Consider the following 21,668-nt stretch of genomic DNA (forward strand, 5'->3'; position numbering starts at 1 on the left):
CCCCAGGAACTACTGGTTCAACAAACCTTTTCAACAAGGACTTATGAAGCACATTATGGATTTTAAATGTGACAGGAAGAGCCAAACGAAAAGAGACCGGATTAATAATCTCCAAAATTTTGTAAGGTCCAATAAATCTAGGCTTAAACTTAGGAGATGCCACCTTCATAGCGATATTTTTTGATGATAACCAAACCATATCACCAACCTTAAACTGGGGACCAATGGTCCTATGTCGGTTTGAAAACTGCTGGGCCTTTTCCTGGGAGAGAGATAACTTATCCAACACTTGGTCCCAGATCTGGTGCATTCTCTCCACCACAGTGTCAACACCTGGGCAGGCAGAAGGCTCCACCTGCCATGAAGAAAATCGAGGATGAAACCCAAAGTTACAAAAAAAGGGTGACATCAAAGTGGCAGAACTAGCTCTATTATTTAAAGCAAATTCGGCCAAGGGCAAAAATGAAACCCAATCATCCTGATCAGCGGAAATAAAACATCTCAAATACGACTCCAAGGTCTGGTTTGTTCTCTCCGTCTGCCCATTGGTCTGAGGGTGAAAAGCAGAGGAGAAGGACAACTGAATTCCCAGGTTGGAACAGAAAGTCCTCCAAAATCTAGACACAAACTGAACTCCTCTGTCAGATACAATGTTCTCAGGAATCCCGTGCAAGCGAACCACCTGTGGCAAAAACAGGGGCACCAACTCAGAGGAAGATGGCAACTTAGGGAGTGGTACAAGATGAACCACCTTAGAGAACCTATCACAAATCACCCAAATAACAGTCATTCTCTGAGAGACAGGCATATCAGAGATGAAATCCATTGAAATATGGGTCCATGGCCTCCTGGGGACCGGAAAAGGCATCAACAACCCACTAGAGCGAGAACAGGGTTTAGACTGAGAACAAGTCCCACAGGACTGCACAAAATTCCTGACATCACGAGACAAGGCGGGCCACCAAAAAGACTGACTCACCAGATCTCTAGTACCAAAAATACCTGGATGACCAGCCAATGCAGAGCACTGAACTTCAGACATAACTCCCTTCCACTGGTCAGGAACATACAACTTTTCACTGGGACAACGCTCAGGTTTGTCCTCCTGGAACTCTTCCAGAGCACGTCTCAAATCGGGCGAGATGGCAGAAAGACCTACCCCTTCGCCGAAGATGGTAGCAGGCTTGGTCACCACAGGAGAATCAGCAAAGAAGCTCCTAGAGAGAGCGTCAGCCTTGACATTCTTAGTGCCAGGAAGAAAAGAGACAACAAAATCAAAACGTGTAAAAAACAAGACCCACCTAGCCTGTCTAGGGTTCAAGCGTTTGGCCGACTCCAGGTAAATCAAATTCTTGTGGTCAGTGAGGACCACGACTTGATGTCTAGCTCCCTCCAACCAATGCCTCCACTCCTCAAATGCCCATTTCATGGCCAACAGTTCCCGATTCCCCACATCATAGTTACGTTCAGATGGAGAGAACATTCGGGAAAAGAAAGCACAGGGATTCATTTTAGATGTTACAGGATCCTTTTGGGACAAAACAGCTCCTGCACCAATCTCAGAAGCGTCCACCTCTACCTGGAACGGGAGTGAGACATCAGGTTGCCGCAAAACCGGGGCAGAAGTGAATCTTCACTTCAGCTCCTGAAAGGAAGAAACAGCCTCCGGAGACCAATTCAACACATCAGCACCCTTCTTATTTCATTTTTGGGATTTATTTTGTCTCCGTCAACTATTGAAATGGATCCGGCCAAGGTGCAGGCCATTTATGATTGGGTTCAGCCCACTTCTTTGAAGGCCCTCCAGAAGTTTTTGGGTTTTGCTAATTTTTATCGGAAATTTATAGCAAAATTTTCTAGTATTGCCAAGCCATTGACTGATCTGATCAGTCAATGGCTTGGCAATACTAGAAAATTTTGCTATAAATTTCCGATAAAAATTAGCAAAACCCAAAAACTTCTGGAGGGCCTTCAAAGAAGTGGGCTGAACCCAATCATAAATGGCCTGCACCTTGGCCGGATCCATTTCAATAGTTGACGGAGACAAAATAAATCCCAAAAATGAAATCCTCTGTACTCCAAAAAGGCATTTCGATCCTTTGACATACAAGGAATTCTCCCTCAAGATCCAGAACACAGTCCAAACATGTTCCACATGAGAATCCCAATCCTTGGAGAAGATCAAAATATCATCCAGACAGATAATCAAAAATGTATCCACAAAGTCTCGGAAAATGTCGTTCATGAAGCACTAGAAGACAGAAGGGGCATTAGTGAGCCCAAAAGGCATCACCAGGTACTCAAAATGTCCCTCCGGAGTATTAAACTCCGCCTTCCATTCATCCCCATGCTTAATGCGGATAAGATTATACGCCCCCCTGAGGTCAATCTTGGTAAACCAGCAAGCACCTTTAACTCTGGAGAATAGATCCGAAATCAGGGGTAACGGATACTGATATTTAATAGTAATTTTGTTGAGGGCACGATAATAAATACAAGGCCTTAATGAACCATCCTTTTTGGCCATGAAAAAAAAAACAGCACCTAAGGGTGAAGAGGATGGTCTAATATGACCCTTCTCCAACGCCTCCTTAATATAGGATCGCATAGCCTCGTGCTTGGGTACAGATAAATTGAAGAGCCGACCCTTGGGAAATTTACACCCCGGGCTCAGTTCAATTGCACAGTCATAACTCCTATGAGGAGGCAGAGACGCAGACTCATTCTCACTAAATACATCATAAAAGTCCGCCAAATAGTCACGAATAGTGTTGAGCATTCCGATACCGCAAGTATCGGGTATCGGCCGATATTAGCGGTATCGGAATTCCGATACTGACTTCCGATACTTTTGTCATATCGGATTCCGGAATCGGAATCGGAAGTTCAAAGTTGATTGACAGCCGAAATGACGTCATCATGATGCGCGGTGTGTGCGCATCATGATGCGCCGTCATTTCGGGCCTTCCGGGGGTCTCTGCCGGCCTGCCGGGGGGCTGTGCCGGCCTGCCGGGGGGCTGTGTGGACTGCCCGGGGTCTGTACTGGCCTGCCGGGGGGCTGTGCCGGCCTGCCGGTGGTCTGTGCACCCTGTGGGGGTCTGTACCGGCCTGCCGGGGGGCTGTGCCGGCCTGCCGGGGGGCTGTGCTGATGTCCGGGAGTCTGTGCAGGCATCGTCCGATGGGACTACAAGTCCCATCGGGCGATGCCTGCTACCATGACAGTGATTGACACATTAACCAATGATGGGACAGTAGTAGTCCCATCATCCGGCTAATGTGTTAAATGTAAAAAAAAAAAATACTACATACATACTACATGCATACTACATGCATGCTACATACATACCACATATATACTACATGCATGCTACATACATACTACATGCTACATACACACTACATATATACTACATGCATGCTACATGCTACATACATACTACATATATACTACATGCATGCTACATACATACTACATGCTACATACATACTACATATATACTACATGCATGCTACATACATACTACATGCTACATACATACTACATATATACTACATGCATGCTACATACATACTACATGCTACATACATACTACATATATACTACATGCATGCTACATACATACTACATGCTACATACATACTACATACATACTACATGCATGCTACATACATACTACATGCTACATGCATGCTACATACATACTACATACATACTACATGCATGCTACATACATACTACATACATACTACATGCATGCTACATACATACTACATGCTACATACATACCACATATATACTACATACATACTACATGCATGCTACATACATACTACATGCTACATACATACTACATATATACTACATGCATGCTACATACATACTACATGCTACATACATACTACATACATACTACATACATACTACATGCATGCCACATACATACTACATGCTACATGCATGCTACATACATACTACATACATACTACATGCATGCTACATACATACTACATGCTACATGCATGCTACATACATACTACATACATACTACATGCATGCTGCATACATACTACATGCTACATGCATGCTACATACATACTACATACATACTACATGCATGCTACATGCTACATACATACCACATATATACTACATACATACTACATGCATGCTACATACATACTACATGCTACATACATACTACATACACTCACTGGCCACTTTATTAGGTACACCTGTCCAACTGTGTGTTAAGACTTAATTTCTAATCAGCCAATCACATGGCGGCAACTCAGTGCATTTAGGCATGTAGACATGGTCAAGACAATCTCCTGCAGTTCAAACCGAGCATCAGTATGGGGAAGAAAGGTGATTTGAGTGCCTTTGAACGTGGCATGATTGTTGGTGCCAGAAGGGCTGGTCTGAGAATTTCAGAAACTGCTGATCTACTGGGATTTTCACGCACAACCATCTCTAGGGTTTACAGAGAATGGTCCGAAAAAGAAAAAAAATCCAGTGAGCGGCAGTTCTGTGGCCGGAAATGCCATGTTGATGCCAGAGGTCAGAGGAGAATGGGCAGACTGGTTCGAGCTGATAGAAAGGCAACAGTGACTCAAATTGCCACCCGTTACAACCAAGGTAGGCAGAAGAGCATCTCTGAACGCACAGTGCGTCGAACTTTGAGGCAGATGGGCTACAGCAGCAGAAGACCACACTGGGTACCACTCCTCTCAGCTAAGAACAGGAAACTGAGGCTACAATTTGCACAAGCTCATCGAAATTGGACAGTAGAAGATTGGAAAAACGTTGCCTGGTCTGATGAGTCTCGATTTCTGCTGCGACATTCGGATGGTAGGGTCAGAATTTGGCGTAAACAACATGAAAGCATGGATCCATCCTGCCTTGTATCAACGGTTCAGGCTGGTGGTGGTGGTGTCATGGTGTGGGGAATTTTTTCTGGGCACTCTTTGGGCCCCTTGGTACCAATTGAGCATCGTTGCAACGCCACAGCCTACCTGAGTATTGTTGCTGACCATGTCCATCCCTTTATGACCACAATGTACCCAACATCTGATGGCTACTTTCAGCAGGATAATGCGCCATGTCATAAAGCTTGAATCATCTCAGATTGGTTTCTTGAACATGACAATGAGTTTACTGTACTCAAATGGCCTCCTCAGTCACCAGATCTCAATCCAATAGAGCATCTTTGGGATGTGGTGGAACGGGAGATTCGCATCAGGGATGTGCAGCCGACAAATCTGCGCCAACTGTGTGATGCCATCATGTCAATATGGTCCAAAATCTCTGAGGAATGCTTCCAGCACCTTGTTGAATCTCTGCCACGAAGAATTGAGGCAGTTCTGAAGGCAAAAGGGGGTCCAACCCCTTACTAGCATGGTGTACCTAATAAAGTGGCCAGTGAGTGTATATACTACATGCATGCTACATACATACTACATGCTACATGCATGCTACATACATACTACATGCTACATACATACTACATACATACTACATACATACTACATGCATGCTACATACTACATGCTACATACATACCACATATATACTACATGCATGCTACATACATGCTACATGCTACATACATACTACATACATACTACATACATACTACATACATACTACATGCTACATACATACCACATATATACTACATACATACTACATACATGCTACATACATACTACATGCATGCTACATACAATACATTCATACAATACATACATAGACATACAGTACATATAACATAGAGTAACATACTTACCAATACTTGTCACATTGTTCCCCGAAGCCATTGTCTTTTATGGAATAAATATTAACATAACAAACCACAAAAATACTCACCCATGATCCGAAGCAGTCCACGAGTGTGTCCCATGACGATCTTGGGTAGAGAACTGCAGCATCAGCTGATGCTGCCGCTCTCTACGGGCTGCAGGAATCCAATGACGGAAGGTAGGTATCCTTCCGCACTGTATTCCTCCGCCACTTAAAAAAAACATAAAATTCCCACACAGCTTTTACAATAAAGTGAGACTAGGGACTTTTTTTTTTTAAGTGGCGGAGGAATACAGTGCGGAAGGATACCTACCTTCCGTCATTGGATTCCTGCAGCCCGTAGAGAGCGGCAGCATCAGCTGATGCTGCAGTTCTCTACCCAAGATCGTCGTGGGACACACTCGTGGACTGCTTCGGATCATGGGTGAGTATTTTTGTGGTTTGTTATGTTAATATTTATTCCGTAGACGACAATGGCTTCGGGGAACAATGTGACAAGTATTGGTAAGTATGTTACTCTATGTTATATGTACTGTATGTCTATGTATGTATTGTATGAATGTATTGTATGTAGCATGCATGTAGCATGTATGTAGTATGTATGTAGTATATATGTGGTATGTATGTAGCATGTAGTATGTATGTAGCATGCATGTAGTATGTATGTAGTATGTATGTAGCATGTAGCATGTATGTAGCATGCATGTAGTATATATGTGGTATGTATGTAGCATGTAGTATGTATGTAGCATGCATGTAGTATGTATGTAGTATGTATGTAGCATGTAGTATGTATGTAGCATGCATGTAGTATATATGTAGTATGTATGTAGCATGTAGTATGTATGTAGCATGCATGTAGTATATATGTAGTATGTATGTAGCAAGTAGTATGTATGTAGCATGTATGTAACATGTAGTATGTATGTAGCATGCATGTAGTATGTATGTTGTATGTATGTAGCATGTAGTATGTATGTAGCATGCATGTAGTATGTATGTAGCATGCATGCAGTATGTATGTAGCATGCATGTAGTATATATGTAGTATGTATGTAGCATGTAGTATGTATGATGCATATATGTAGTATGTATGTAGTATGTATGTAGTATGTATGTAGCATGTAGCACGTATGTAGTATATATGTAGTATGTATGTAGTATGTATGTAGCATGTAGCATGTATGTAGCATGCATGTAGTATATATGTAGTATATATGTACTATGTATGTAGCATGTAGTATGTATGTAGCATGCATGTAGTATGTATGTATGTAGTATTTTTTTTTTTTTCTTACATTTAACACATTAGCCGGATGATGGGACTACTACTGTCCCATCATTGGCTAATGTGTCAATCACTGTCATGGTAGCAGGCATCGCCCGATGGGACTTGTAGTCCCATCGGACGATGCCTGCACAGACCCCCGGACATCAGCACAGCCCCCCGGCAGGCCGGCACAGCCCCCCGGCAGGCCGGTACAGACCCCCACAGGGTGCACAGACCACCGGACATCAGCACAGCCCCCCGGCAGGCCGGCACAGACCCCCGGCAGGCCGGCAGAGACCCCCGGAAGGCCCGTACAGACCCCCAAGAGGCTGTACAAGGGCAGGAAAGGGTTTTTCCAATTCCGATACCGGAAGTCTCATAGACTTGATTGGGACTTCTGGTATCGGCATCGGCGATACCGATACTTTTTTTAAAGATCGGCCGATCCATTCCGATCCGATATTTTGAAGTATCGGACGGTATCGCTCAACTCTAGTCACGAACATCATGCGACTGAGGAGAGGTGGAAAAAACTGGAGCCTCACTAAGGGCACACCGACAACCCCAACTCACCACAGACACAGATTTCCAATCCAAAACTGGATTATGAATTTGCAACCAGGGAAACCCCAGAACAATGGTATCATGCAAATTATGCAACACCAAAAATCTGCAATTTTCTTGATGGTCTGGGGCGACCCGCATTACCACCTGGGTCCAAAACTGAGGTTTATTTTTCGCCAAAGGAGTAGCATCAATCCCCCTCAAAGGGATAGGCGTCCGCAGAGGTGTCATCGGAAATCCACAACATTTAGCAAAATCCAAGTCCATTAGGTTCAGGGCTGCTCCCGAATCCACAAAAGCCTTGGCTGAAAATGTGGACAGGGAGCTGATCAGAGTAATTGCCAGAAGAAACTTAGGTTGAACACCACCCACAGAAAACGTGTGTGCAAAATGTTTCTCTCGTTTAGGGCAGACAGAAATAATATGCTAGGCATCTCCACAAAAAAAACACAGCTTATTACGCCTTCTGAACTCCTGACGTTGCTCCCTGGACAAAACTCTATCACATTGCATAGGTTCAGACACTTGTTCAACAGGTGGCAACACCTCTCGTGCAGTCCTGCGTTCACGTAAACGCCGATCAACCTGAATGGCTAATGACATAGAATCGTCAAGACCAGAGGGAACAGGAAATCCTACCATAGTATTTAACCCGGCTTCTGACAAACCCTTCCGAAAGAGAGCTGCCAAGGCATTATCATTCCAGGTAGTAAGGACCGCCCACTTTCGGAATTTTTGACAGTACAATTCTGCAGAATCTAGACCCTGGCTCAATGCCAACAGGGTTTTTCAGCCTGATCAATAGCATTAGGTTCATCATACAACAACCCCAAGGCTTGAAAAAATGCGTTCACATTAGTCAGAATAGGATCATCTGGTTTCAAAGAAAACGCCCAATCCTGGGGATAGCCACACAGCAAAGAGATGACAATTTTAACCTGCTGCGCGGAGCTCCCTGACGAGTTAGGCTTCAAGGCAAAAAATAATTTACAATTATTTTTGAAATTCAAAAATTTAGACCGATCCCCAAAAAACACATCAGGAGTAGGGATCTTTGGTTCAGCAGCATGTGAATGAGCAAGGTAGGCGGAAATTCCCTGCACTTCCGCAGCAAGCTGCTCCACACGATCAGACAATTGCTTTATCTCCAATGAGAGAAAAAAAATTCCCCCTACGGCCTCAGAGATATAGAGGAAAAAATATACACACTTTTTTTTTTTTTTTACAATTCTTTCCTGCTATTGAGTACCCTAGGATCTGCGGTAGGGCTGGTGATTCTGTTATGAATGAGTCACCGTAGGAGGCAAAAACAGAAATACTAGCTAAGTCCAGAAAACCAGAGAAGTTGGCAGCTATCGGATTGCAGACCCCTGAACCTATCAACAACAACTAGCAGTAGCCGTGGGGGGTTCCTACGGTGCCCTAGACCCCTCGATCACAGCCGGAGAACTAAATAGCCTAAAGACAGAAAAGGAAATCTAAACTGCCCCAGAGCAGACCCCAAAGCAATAGGCAGCCCCCAACGTATAATGACGGTGAAGCAAGATGAAAAAACACTCACACAGATAAAAAGATAGGCTGAGCAAATGATGGGGCCCAAGCTAACTAAATAGGACAGGATAGAAAAGCTGCTGTCTGCAATCCGCCAAAACCCTGTCAAAACAAGAGCCAACAGACTGATAGGGAAAAAGGCCCTGAAGACGCTAGGCTTCAAAAAGACTATATCAGTACTCAGGTATTTTCTGAAGACAGAGCAAAAAGGAATTCAGCTCACCCCAGCAGGGAATGGCAGAAATCCCGAAAAACAAGGCAAAACAAAACCAAAACACAAATGCAAAAAGCAGAGCAGAAAACTTAGCTTTTGAGGAGCAGTAATCAGACTGGTCTCCTAGAATCCCTCAGAGAAATCACCAGCAAGGCAGAAGGGCGACGGCTGCCTTATATCCAGTCAACAATTCCCGTCACCCAGTCATCATCATCCAGCTCAGGTGCTTGGTAATCAGCCTCACTACCTTCCTTCACCAGAAGAGGGAGTTCATCAGACCTCAATGGTGAAGGGGAAAATGAACTCACAACAATCATCCCAGTCAGCTGTCTGTCCAGCCTCTGTTTGAAGACTTCCATTGAAGGAGAACTCACCACTTCTCGTGGCAGCCTGTTCCACTCATTGATCACTCTAACTATCAAAAAGTTTTTTCTAATATCTAATCTGTGTCTCCTCCCATTCAGTTTCATCCCATTGCTTCTAGTCTTTCCTTGTGCAAATGAGAATAAAGTTGATCCTTCTACAATGTGACAGCCCTTGAGATATTTGTAGACAGCTATTAAGTCTCCTCTCAGTCTTCTCTTTTGCAAACTAAACATTCCCAAATCCTGCAACCTTTCCTCATAAGACAGGGTTAGCAGACCGGTCACCATTCTAGTCGCTCTTTTCTGAACTTGCTCCAGTTTGTTGATGTCTTTCTTAAAATGTGGTGCCCAAAACTGGACACAATATTCCAGATGAGGTCTGACCAAAGAGGAGTAGAGGGAAATAATGACTTCACGTGATCTAGATCTATGGCATCACATGATTAAAAACTGACTTGCTGAATCCTTCTAAGCTTTGTAAAGAAACAGAAGGTCAATTTTCCCTGTATGAGTCATCACTGCAAACGTCTCTGGCAGGGGGAGGAGGGAACAGTTGGGTCAAGAGTTGTGCAGGGACTTCCTGTTTCAACATAGAGCAAAGAAAAGGGAAGAATTATCTGGGTAGAAAGGCACAATGAGCAATTATAAGTACACAGTTTTATATAATATGGTCATTGCAGAGGATAAAAACTTTCATGGGAGTGATTCTTTAATGCTATTCCTTTGCAGCAAGACTGAGCATGCAGAATTTATCTATTCTCACTACATTGCATTCACTATGTCCTGAAGCTGTCACATCTGTCAAAAAGTTAACGTCATCAGAAAATTGGTAAAATCATCAGAGGAAATAAATCCCAGAGAGAATTATGATCTAGGTTGACGATTTTGGAAGTGATACTTCTTACTCTTAGCTTCAGGTTGTGAATTAGAATTATCACTTCGAAACCTAGACTATATTTCTCATAATTTTGTTCTCTGATGATTTTGCCAATTTTCTGATGATGCTATCTTTTCAATAAGTTTTAATTGAAGAAATAGAAGTTTTATATTTTTTGGAAGTGCTGGATCAACCTCTATGCTTGGATTGCTTCCCCTCTGAAAGTGGGATCCCTTGCACTCGTTGATACATGAGCTGATCACACAGTCGAATGGCTCATTTTGAGTGTAGGGTCCACAGAACCACTTAAACCACCAATTAAATAATTTAAAAGTGCAAGGCAGAAGAAGATCCATCAATGAAATTATCTTCAAGTGCATAAACGTGCCTGGACGTGCTTAATTTGAATGTGCAGGACTACCCAGATTGCTATATGAGAAGGGATACACAGGTAGATGAAAAGACATAAAAATACACAGAATCACACAATAAGTTTATTTGTGCCTGGGACAGTTTCTTCATAGAAGTCAAGAGTGTAATATGCTTTTAGAAAAAGAAATTGAAAGGGGAACAACCCCTTTAACCCCTTCACCCCCAAGGGTGGTTTGCACGTTCAAGACCGGGCCAATTTTTACAATTCTGACCACTGTACCTTTATGAGGTCATAACTCTGGAACGCTTCCATGGATCCCGGTGATTCTGACATTGTTTTCTCGTGACATATTGTACTTCATGTTATTGGTAAAATTTAATTCAAATAACTTGCGTTTATTTGTGAAAAAAATGGAAATTTGGGAAAAATTTTGCAATTTTCCAACTTTGAATTTTTATGCCCTTAAATCACAGAGATACGGCACACAAAAAACTTGATAACTAACATTTCCCACATGTTTACTTTACATCAGCACAATTTTGTAACCAAAATTTTTTTTTGTTAGGAAGTTATAAGGGTTAAAAGTTGATCAGCAATTTCTCATTCTTACAACACCATTTTATTTTTAGGACCACATCACATTTGAAGCCACTTTGAGGGGTCTATATGATAGAAAATACCCAAAAGTGACACCATTCTAAAAACTGCACCCCTTAAGGTGCTCAAAACCACATTCAAGAAGTTTATTAACCCTTTAGGTGCGTCACAGGAATTTTTTTGAATATTTAAAAAAAAATGAATATCTAACTTTTTTTCACAAAAAAAATACTTCAAGTTCAATTTTTTTTATTTTACCAAGGGTAACAGGAGAAATTGGACTGCAAAAGTTATTGTGCAATTTGTCCTGAGTATGCTGATACCTGATTTGTGGGGGGGAACAACTGTTTCGGTGCATGGCAGAGCTCAGAATGGAAGGAGCGCCGTTTGACTTTTTCAATGCAAAATTGGCTGGAATTCAGATCGGACGCCATGTCACGTTTGGAGAGTCCCTGATGTACCTAAACAGTGGAAACCCCCTACAAGTGACCCCATTTTGGAAACTAGACCCCCCAAGGAACTTATCTAGATATGTGGTGAGAACTTTGAACCCACAAGGGCTTTACAGAAGTTTATAACGTACAGCGGTACAATTAAAAAATCATATTTTTTCCACAAAAATGATCTTTTCACCCCAATTTTTATTTTTCCAAGGGTAACAGGACCCTAAAAGTTATTGTGCAATTTGTCCTGAGTACGCTGATACCCCACATGTGGGGGTGAACCACTATTTGGGTGCATGGCAGAGCTCAGAAGGGAAGCAGCGCCATTTGCCGTTTTTGGCTGGAATTGAGATCAGACACCATGTCGCGATTGGAAAACCCCTGATGTACCAAAACAGTGGAAACCTCCCACAAATGACACCATTTTGGAAACTAGACCCCCTAAGGAACTTATCTAGATGTGTGGTGAGAACTTTGAACCCCCAAGAGCTACACAGAAGTTTATAACATACAGCCATACAATTAAAAAATCATATTTTTTCCACAAAAATGATCTTTTCACCCTCAATTCTTATTTTTCCAAGGGTAACAGGACCCTAAAAGTTATTATGCAATTTGTCCTGAGTACGCTGATACCCCACATGTGGGGGTAAACCACTATTTGGGAGCATGGCAGAGCTCGGAAGGCAAGCAGCGCCATTTGACGTTTTTGGCTGGAATTGTGATCGGACACCATGTCGTGATTGGAAAACCCCTGATGTACCAAAACAGTGGAAACCCCCACAAATGACACCATTTTGGAAACTAGACCCCCTAAGGAACTTATCTAGATGTGTGGTGAGCACTTTGAACCCCCCAGTGCTTCACAGAAGTTTATAACGCCCGGGCGTGAAAATAAAAAATTCGTATTTTTTCCACAAACATGATCTTTTAGTCCCCATTTTTTTTATTTTCCCAAGGGTAACAGGAGAAATTGAACCCCAAAAGTTGTTGTCCAATTTGTCCTGAGTACGCTGACACCCCATATGTGGGAGAAAACTACTGTATGGACACACGTCAGGGCTCGGAAGGGAAGTAGTGACGTTTTGGAATGCAGACTTTGATGGAATGGTCTGCGGGTGTCATGTTGCCTTTGGAGAGCCCCTAATGTACCTAAACAGTGGAAACACCCACAAATGACCCCATTTTGGAAACGAGAACCCCTAGGGAACTTATGTAGATGTGTGGTGAGCACTTTGAACCCCCAAGGGCTTCACAGAAGTTTATAATACCCGGGCATGAAAATAAAAAAATCGTATTTTTTCCACAAACATGATCAATTAGTCCCCAATTTTTTTATTTTCCCAAGGGTAACAGGAGAAATTGGACCCCAAAAATTGTTTTGCAATTTGTCCTGAGTAGGCTGATACCCTACATGTGGGGGTAAAACACTGTTTGGGCGCATGGCATAGCTTGGAAGGGAAGGAGCACCATTTGACTTTTTCAACTCAGAATTGGCTGGAATTGAAATCAGACGCAATGTTGCATTTGGAGAGCCCCTGATGTGCCCAAACAGTGGAAACCCCCAATTGTAACTCCAACCCGAACCCCAACACACCCCTAACCCTAATCTCAGCCCTAACCCTAACCCTAGCCATAACCCTAACCCTAACCCTAGCCCTAACCCTAACCCTAGCCCTAACCCTACCCTAACCCTAACCCTAACCCTAGCCCTAACCCTAGCCCTAACCCTAATGGAAAAATGGAAATAAATACATTTTTTTAATTTTATTACTTTTCCCTAACTAAGGGGGTGATAACGGGGAGTTTGATTTACTATTTATGGCAGTTTTTATGTTTGACAGCTGTCGCACGCTAAAAGACGCTTTTTATTGTAAAAATAGTTTTTGCATCACCACATATTGAGAGCTATAATTTTTCCGTATTTTGACCCACCGAGTCATATGAGGTCATTTTTTTTGCGGGACGAGTTGACGATTTTATTGGTACCATTTTCGGGCGCGTGACATTTTTTGATCGCTTTTTATTCCAATTTTTGGGACGCAGAATGAACAAAAACCAGCGTTTCATGAATTTCTTTTGGGGGGGTGCATTTACACCGTTCCGCGTGCGGTAAAATTGATAAAGCGCCTTTATTCTTCGGGTCAGTACGGTTACAGCGATACCTCATTTAGGTCGTTTTTTTATGTTTTGTCGGTTTTATGCAATGAAAACTATTTTATATAAAAAATAATTATTTTTGCATCGCTTTATTCTATGAGCTATAACTTTTTTACTTTTTCGCTGATGATGCTGTGTGGTGGCTCGTTTTTTGCGGGACAAGATGACGTTTTCAGCGGTACCATGGATATTTATATGCGTCTTTTTGATCGCGCGTTATTACACTTTTTGTTTGGCGGTATGATAATAAATCATTATTTTTTGCTTCGTTTTTTATTTTTATTTTTTAAGGGGTTCGCTAAAGGGGTTAACTAATGGGACATTTTTATAGGGCGGGTCGTTACGGACGCGGCGATACCTAATATGTTTACTTTTATTGTTTTTTTTTTGTTTCCAAAAATGGATTTATTTGGGGGAATATTTTTTTTTTTCTAATTTATTTGGCGATTTTTTTTTTTAATTATTTTAACACTTTTTTTTATTTTTTTTAAACTTTATTAAATAGTCCCAGGTGGGACATCACTGTCCTGTGACAGATCGCTGATCTGTCACATCACAGATCACTGTGACAGATCAGCGATCTGTCACAGGCAGTGGCGAAGGCTTCCTCATGCCTGCGCTTTGCAGGCACTGAGGAAGCCAGCTTCCTGCAGGCCCCCGAAGGCCCCCGTCGCCATCTTAGATTCGGGGGCCTGCAGGAAAGGAGCCCCCCGCAGCAGCGCTGAACATTGCGCTGCCGTGAGGGGCTCAGGGAAGCACTGAGGGAGCCCCCTCCCTGCCGATGCTTCCCTTTAACCCCCGGTACACCGCGATCATGTTTGATCGCGGTGTGCAAGGGGTTAACGTGTCGGGGGCAGTCCGTGACCGCCCCTGACACATTGTGCCGGGTGTCAGCTGTGATAATCAGCTGACACCCGGCCGCGATCAGCGGCGCTTACCACGTGGGCGCCGCTGATCGCGGTAGACGTACTATCCCGTCCATGGGCATAGGGGCCCGGGTCCCATGGACGGGATAGTACGTCTGATGTCAGAAAGGGGTTAAATTCCTAAGCAGTTGACTCCCTCTAGTGGTGGCTGCAGATAGACAATTGTAACAAATATTACTAAAATGTTGCTGAAAATTAAAAAGACCACATAGCAATGAAACATTTGTACTAATGGATAAGTTAAAGGGATTATCCATTTGCAACTACCTTTAGCCTATAGACTCAGTTATGAATAAAAAAAATGAACATCTTTCCTTACCCACAGTGGGTCCAGCGCTACCTCTAAGTTGCTCCTCTGGTCTTTTTTTAAATACAGTCATGGCCAAAAGTATTGACACCCCTGCAATTCTGTCAGATAATGTTCAGTTTCTTCCTGAAAATGATTGCAAACACAAATTCTTTGGTACTATTATCTTCATTTAATTTGTCTTAAATGAAAAAACACAAAAGAGAATGAAGCAAAAAGCAAAACATTGATCATTTCATACAAAACTCCAAAAATGGGCCGGACAAAAGTATTGGCACCCTCAGCCTAATACTTGGTTGCACAACCTTTAGCCAAAATAACTGCGACCAACCGCTTCCGGTAACCATCAATGAGTTTCTTACAATGCTCTGCTGGAATTTTAGACCATTCTTCTTTGGCAAACTACTCCAGGTCCCTGATATTTGAAGGGTGCCTTCTCCAAACTGCCATTTTTAGATCTCTCCACAGGTGTTCTATGGGATTCAGGTCTGGACTCATTGCTGGCCACCTTAGATGTCTCCAGTGCTTTCTCTCAAACCATTTTCTAGTGCTTTTTGAAGTGTGTTTTGGGTCATTGTCCTGCTGGAAGACCCATGACCTCTGAGGGGGACCCAGCTTTCTCACACTGGGCCCTACATTATGCTGCAAAATTTGTTGGTAGTCTTCAGACTTCATAATGCCATTCACACGGTCAAGCAGTCCAGGCCAGAGGCAGCAAATCAACCCCAAAACATCAGGGAACCTCCGCCATGTTTGACTGTAGGGACCGTGTACTTTTCTTTGAATGCCTCTTTTTTCTCCTGTAAACTCTATGTTGATGCTTTTGCCCTAAAAGCTCTACTTTTGTTTCATCTGACCAGAGAACATTCTTTCAAAATGTTTTAGGCTTTTTCAGGTAAGTTTGGCAAACTCCAGCCTGGCTTTTTTATGTCTCGGGGTAAGAAGTGGAGTCTTCCTGGGTCTCCTACCATACAGTCCCTTTTCATTCAGACGCCGACGGATTGTACGGGTTGACACCGTTGTACCCTCGGACTGCATGGCAGCTTGAACTTGTTTGGATGTTAGTGGAGGTTCTTTATCCAACATCCGCACAATCTTGCGTTGAAATCTCTTGTCAATATTTCTTTTCCGGCCACATCTAGGGAGGTTAGCCACAGTGCCATGGGCTTTAAACTTCTTGATGACACTGTGCACGGTAGACACAGGAACATTCAGGTCTTTGGAGATGGACTTGTAGCCTTGAAATTGCTCATGCTTCCTCACAATTTTGTTTCTCAAGTCCTCAGACAGTTCTTTGGTCTTCTTTCTTTTCTCCATGCTCAATGTGGTACACACAAGGACACAGGACAGAGGTTGAGTCAACTTTAATCCATGTTAACTGGCTGCAAGTGTGATTTAGTTATTGCCAACACCTGTTAGGTGCCACAGGTAAGTTACAGGTGCTGCTAATTACATAAATTAGAGAAGCATCACATGATTTTTCGCAAACCGTGCCAATACTTTTGTCCACCCTCTTTGTTATGTTTGGTGTGGAATTATATCCAATTTGGCTTTAGGACAATTGTTTTTGTGTTTTTTCATTTAAGACAAATTAAATGAAGATAATAATACCAAAGAATTTGTGTTTGCAATCATTTTCAGGAAGAAACTGAGTATTATCTGACAGAATTGCAGGGGTGTCAATACTTTTGGCCATGACTGTAGCTGCAGTAGTGATATGACATTGAGAGAGCTGCTTACAGTTACTGAGTTCAGCGGTTCTGCAAATGTAGATGAAACAGACCGATTAGCTCAGTGATTGTTGGCATCCCTTTAGACATAACGTCACTGCTGCAATCAATCGACAAAGACTGGAGCAGCAGCAGAGGCACAGCGCTCAAACCAGGAGAGAGTACAGTAGGTAAAGTTCTGTTTATTCGTTTTGTCACAGAACCTATGAGCTGAAATTAAATGAAAAGACTTAACCCCTCTTAATACAGTAAAAAAAAATTATCTATTATCTCACTTTGATGTTAATTATTTATTGTTATTAATATTGGATTTTTACTTAGAAAACTATATATTCTATTGGTCTGATGGGTACAATTATTTAATCTCATTTTATTAATTTCTACATTAGAAAATCCTTTTGATCATTTCACTTTGTGCTGAATAATTAATGGTATGTTAAAGCAGATGAGTAAATAGATTAAATACATTTTGATTGCTTATGAACAAATAGCAGCAGCTAATTCTACATTCAGCGCATACACTTGATTGGCTATGAAATTGTATAATAATTAGGAAAAGATTAGGATTTATAACCCTAATTGATCATATTTTTTCAATACCTACATAAGTCAAAATTTAAGATGTAATATATCCAGTAAATTAAAATAAAAAATGCTAATATACCTAGCATGTGAAAAAAGATGAATGTGAGAGAATTTCCTTTAAAATCAAAATACTAGTAAAGCAAACTTAATTTGCCATATAAAAGAGTGGTTGTAAAGTGAAGTGGGCAGACAAAATTCACAGACTTAATTTGTACTTTTAGTAAATCCATGATCAGACAGTGACTAAAATTCACCCCAAGCTTTTGAAATCATATAGACCCCACACTATCTTCCCAAGATGTGGGTCTGTCTTACAAATATGCCCCTGCCTGACTTTAATAAAAAACAAATCTGAACTGAGAATAGTAAGTTAATGTGTATGCACAATGTAAGCGCATATCAACACATGACCATTAACCAGAGAAAACAAAAAGCAAAAACACAAATATCCTGAACTAAAAAGTAAAAAATGTATACTGCAAATAATGCATAAAGGTAATAATAATAAGGGTATTTAGTAAACATAATTTTGATCAAAATAATGTACAAGCCATCCCGCCACGTCACGGCAACCCTTGTGGGACAGTCCCTACTCTAGTATTTAAAACCTTCTCACTTGCCAAGTGGCGTGAGAAGGTTTGTGCATTCAGTGCATATATGGGTGTGACCGCCCTCTTTCTGAGCTGGGAAAGCCATCCAGTCTGGCCTACACTGCTACTAGTGGTTCAGCCGCTCGACCCTTGTTCACATTCACGCCACTTGGCAAGTGAGAAGGTTTTAAATACTAGAGTAGGGACTGTCCCACAAGGGTTGCCGTGACGTGGCGGGATGGCTTGTACATTATTTTGATCAAAATTATGTTTACTAAATACCCTTATTATTATTACCTTTATGCATTATTTGCAGTATACATTTTTTACTTTTTAGTTCAGGATATTTGTGTTTTTGCTTTTTGTTTTCCCTGCCTGACTTTGTAGGATATAAACGTTTATTGTAATTTAAATCTAATTCCAAAATGCATTCTAGGACTCTTCTCTCCTAAATCGGTCATGCCAAGATGCCTTGTTATAAAGATTAAAGAGTACTGCAGAACCCTAGCTCCAAACCATTCCAGGTACAGCGGGACAGTCCGAGATTTGGATGTCTGTCCCACTGTCTCGAGCAGTCTGCCGAATGGACAGTGTAGCACTGTGTAGCGTGTAGAGCATCTTCTAGCATGTCAAGTAGGGGAGAAGCTGCAGTGGTCTAAGGGCAGAGAGAAATGAGGATACAGCCCAAGAGCAGAGAAGCACACTGAAGAAATAGCTTGAAGGCAAAGAGGAAAATCAAGGAGATTGCCTGACAGCAGAGAGGAGCACTGAGGAGATGGCCTGAGGTCAAAGAGGATCACTGAGATGACAGCCTGAGCTCAGAGGCGAATGCTGAAACTCTGAAAAAGAGCAGAAAGGAGAATTTATGGGAGGCTGTGAGAAAAAAAATACAAAAATAGTACAAGAATTGATGAAAATCACTCATCCAGCCTTACAAAAAATGATCAAAAATGTGTGGCACCCCTGTCCGGTTGCCACAGTAGCATGGCCTCCCTCACAGGGAGTAATATCATGCCTGGAAGCAAGGAGGAGTCCCCTTACCAGGTGTCAGTAGAAGAGAAGTCGACCAGAACCTGGGGAGTGGAGCTGTGATTAAACTCGCCCCGGAGCTGAGCACTTGGAATCGGATACCGAAGTCCTGGCAGCTTAATCTGGAGGGCAGGGGACTGCAGGTCTCCTGGCTTGATCTAATATCCGGCGGCACAGCAGCATACCAGAGCCTGGAGCCGACATAAAGGAGTGGCACCTGTGTTATGCTTCAGCTGACTGCCATGAGGGCAATGGTTTGTTTTTAGAAGCAGAGAGAGACAGTTAGCAGCAGGACAGTGAGCTGTTTTGCAGCAAGGAAAAAGGGAGGACAGCTCAGAAGGAAGGCCTCTATAACCTACCTGTTCAGGTGTATCCAAAATTGCTTCCAGGCTGCCCGGTTCTCCATTACAATCTGTTACCAGTGCCCCGGTCTTTACTGTCAACCATCAATTAAAGGAAAAGATAACTATAAGGCCGGCGTCACACTAGCGAATAAATCGGATGAATGCAATGCGATAAAAAATCGCATTACATTCGTCCCAATGTTATTCTATGGGGCATCTCCCATCATCCGATTTTTTATCGGATCTTTTCCTCGGACCGAGACAATCGCAGCATGCTGCGATTGTAACTGATTTTCGGATCGGATTCGCCAATGCAAGTCTATGGGTGTGATTAAAAATCGGTTTAAAAATGGACCACACGTGTGACTTGCGATAAAATCGCAACACTTCTCCTGGTCAACAGGAAATAGCAACAGGCATTGGCAAGAAGCTTTGGGATGCAAATTTCACTTGCAGCATAAAAAAACCCAGGAAGAACGCCTCCATGGAGTCCTCCATCATGTCCACGTCAGTGAATGTGGAAATGCTGATAGTTCTGGTCCAGGAGAGGCCAGAACTATGGGACCAGAGAGATCCCCACTATGCTGACCGGACACGCAAGGAGGCAGCGTGGAGAAGAATCTGTTCCCAGATGTTCAGTGGTTATGCGGCAAGACTTCGGGAGGAGCAGGAGCAAATTAGTAAGTTAAATAATCCCCCTAAAAATGGATAGGACTGTCAAAATGTGGACACATAATAAAAAAGTCAAATGTAATATGCTCAATTAAAGTTACAATATGTGGCGTCATTGCTAACATATCTTTACCAAATTCCTACGCCATTTAATGTGTGCATATTTTCAACATCTAAATTACACCTCCCTGACTGGTGGCCCCATTACGATTTTATGTCCAAAAAATTGCAATCCTTAGCTAATTGTTCTGCCACCAAATACAGTGCTCTCCATGTTTTTTTGTCCGTATCTTAGCCAGTATATATCTTTTTTTTCAAATCAAAATATAATAGATGTTCGTATCCATACATCATTACCACAGGTTTTTATACATTATGTTTTAAAGTAGGTTGGTTAGAAGGTCCTTTGCAGTAGGCCTCAACCTGTTACTCATTTTTTGAGTATTGGTGTAGAGCCATCAGAAATCGAAATCATATAAGTTTAAAAATGGGTGCCTAAGCATATGTAAACCTTTGTAGTGTTGAGCAACTTTGGTCGGATCGGGTTTCATGAAACAAAATTTGTTTCAGATGAAACTGGTCCGATGAGGGCAAAAAAAGTCGGAGTTTCGTCCGAAACCTGACCCCAATGCAAGTCAATGGGGATTAAAAGTCGGCATGGAGCGGATGAATGTCATCGGCTCAATGCCTACTTTTATTTCCCACTGACTTGCATTGGGGTCGGGTTTCGGACGAAACTCCGACTTTTTTTTGCCCTAGTCGGACCAGTTTCATCTGAAACAAATTTTGTTTCATGAAACCCGATCCGACCAAAGTCGCTCAACTGTAAACCGTTGATAACATAGCCATAAGTGTGGTCTTATGAAATCCTGTGTTTTGTTTTACATTGTAGTGACTGATGTGATGAGGCGTTGGCGCAGTTGTAAGGACACATATAGGAGGGAGAGACAGCTGAGGGCCCGTAGTGGAGCGGCCGGAACCACCAAGAGGAAATACCTTTACTTCGACCGCCTACATTTCCTTGCTCCTGTGATGGATCTGAGACCATAAGTGCAGGGTTTCATTTTGTACTTTGTATTTTCTCAATTCAAAATATTAATGTTTTTTTTCTTTTTTCATTGTAGCATCGAGTCAAACCTCACAGAGAGGGAGACGGGTTCCGACTCTGAGGTGCTGATAGATCCAGAGTCTGATGTTGCTGTAGGGTCAGGCCCGTCTGCAGGACTTCCCAGAGCCACACCCCCACCACCACCAGAATCTGGTAGCCAGGC

The sequence above is a fragment of the Dendrobates tinctorius genome, unplaced genomic scaffold (assembly GCF_039654945.1).
Source record: "Dendrobates tinctorius isolate UK_male_01 unplaced genomic scaffold, ASM3965494v1 ptg000042l, whole genome shotgun sequence".
In the NCBI taxonomy this organism is placed as follows: Eukaryota; Metazoa; Chordata; class Amphibia; order Anura; family Dendrobatidae; genus Dendrobates; species Dendrobates tinctorius.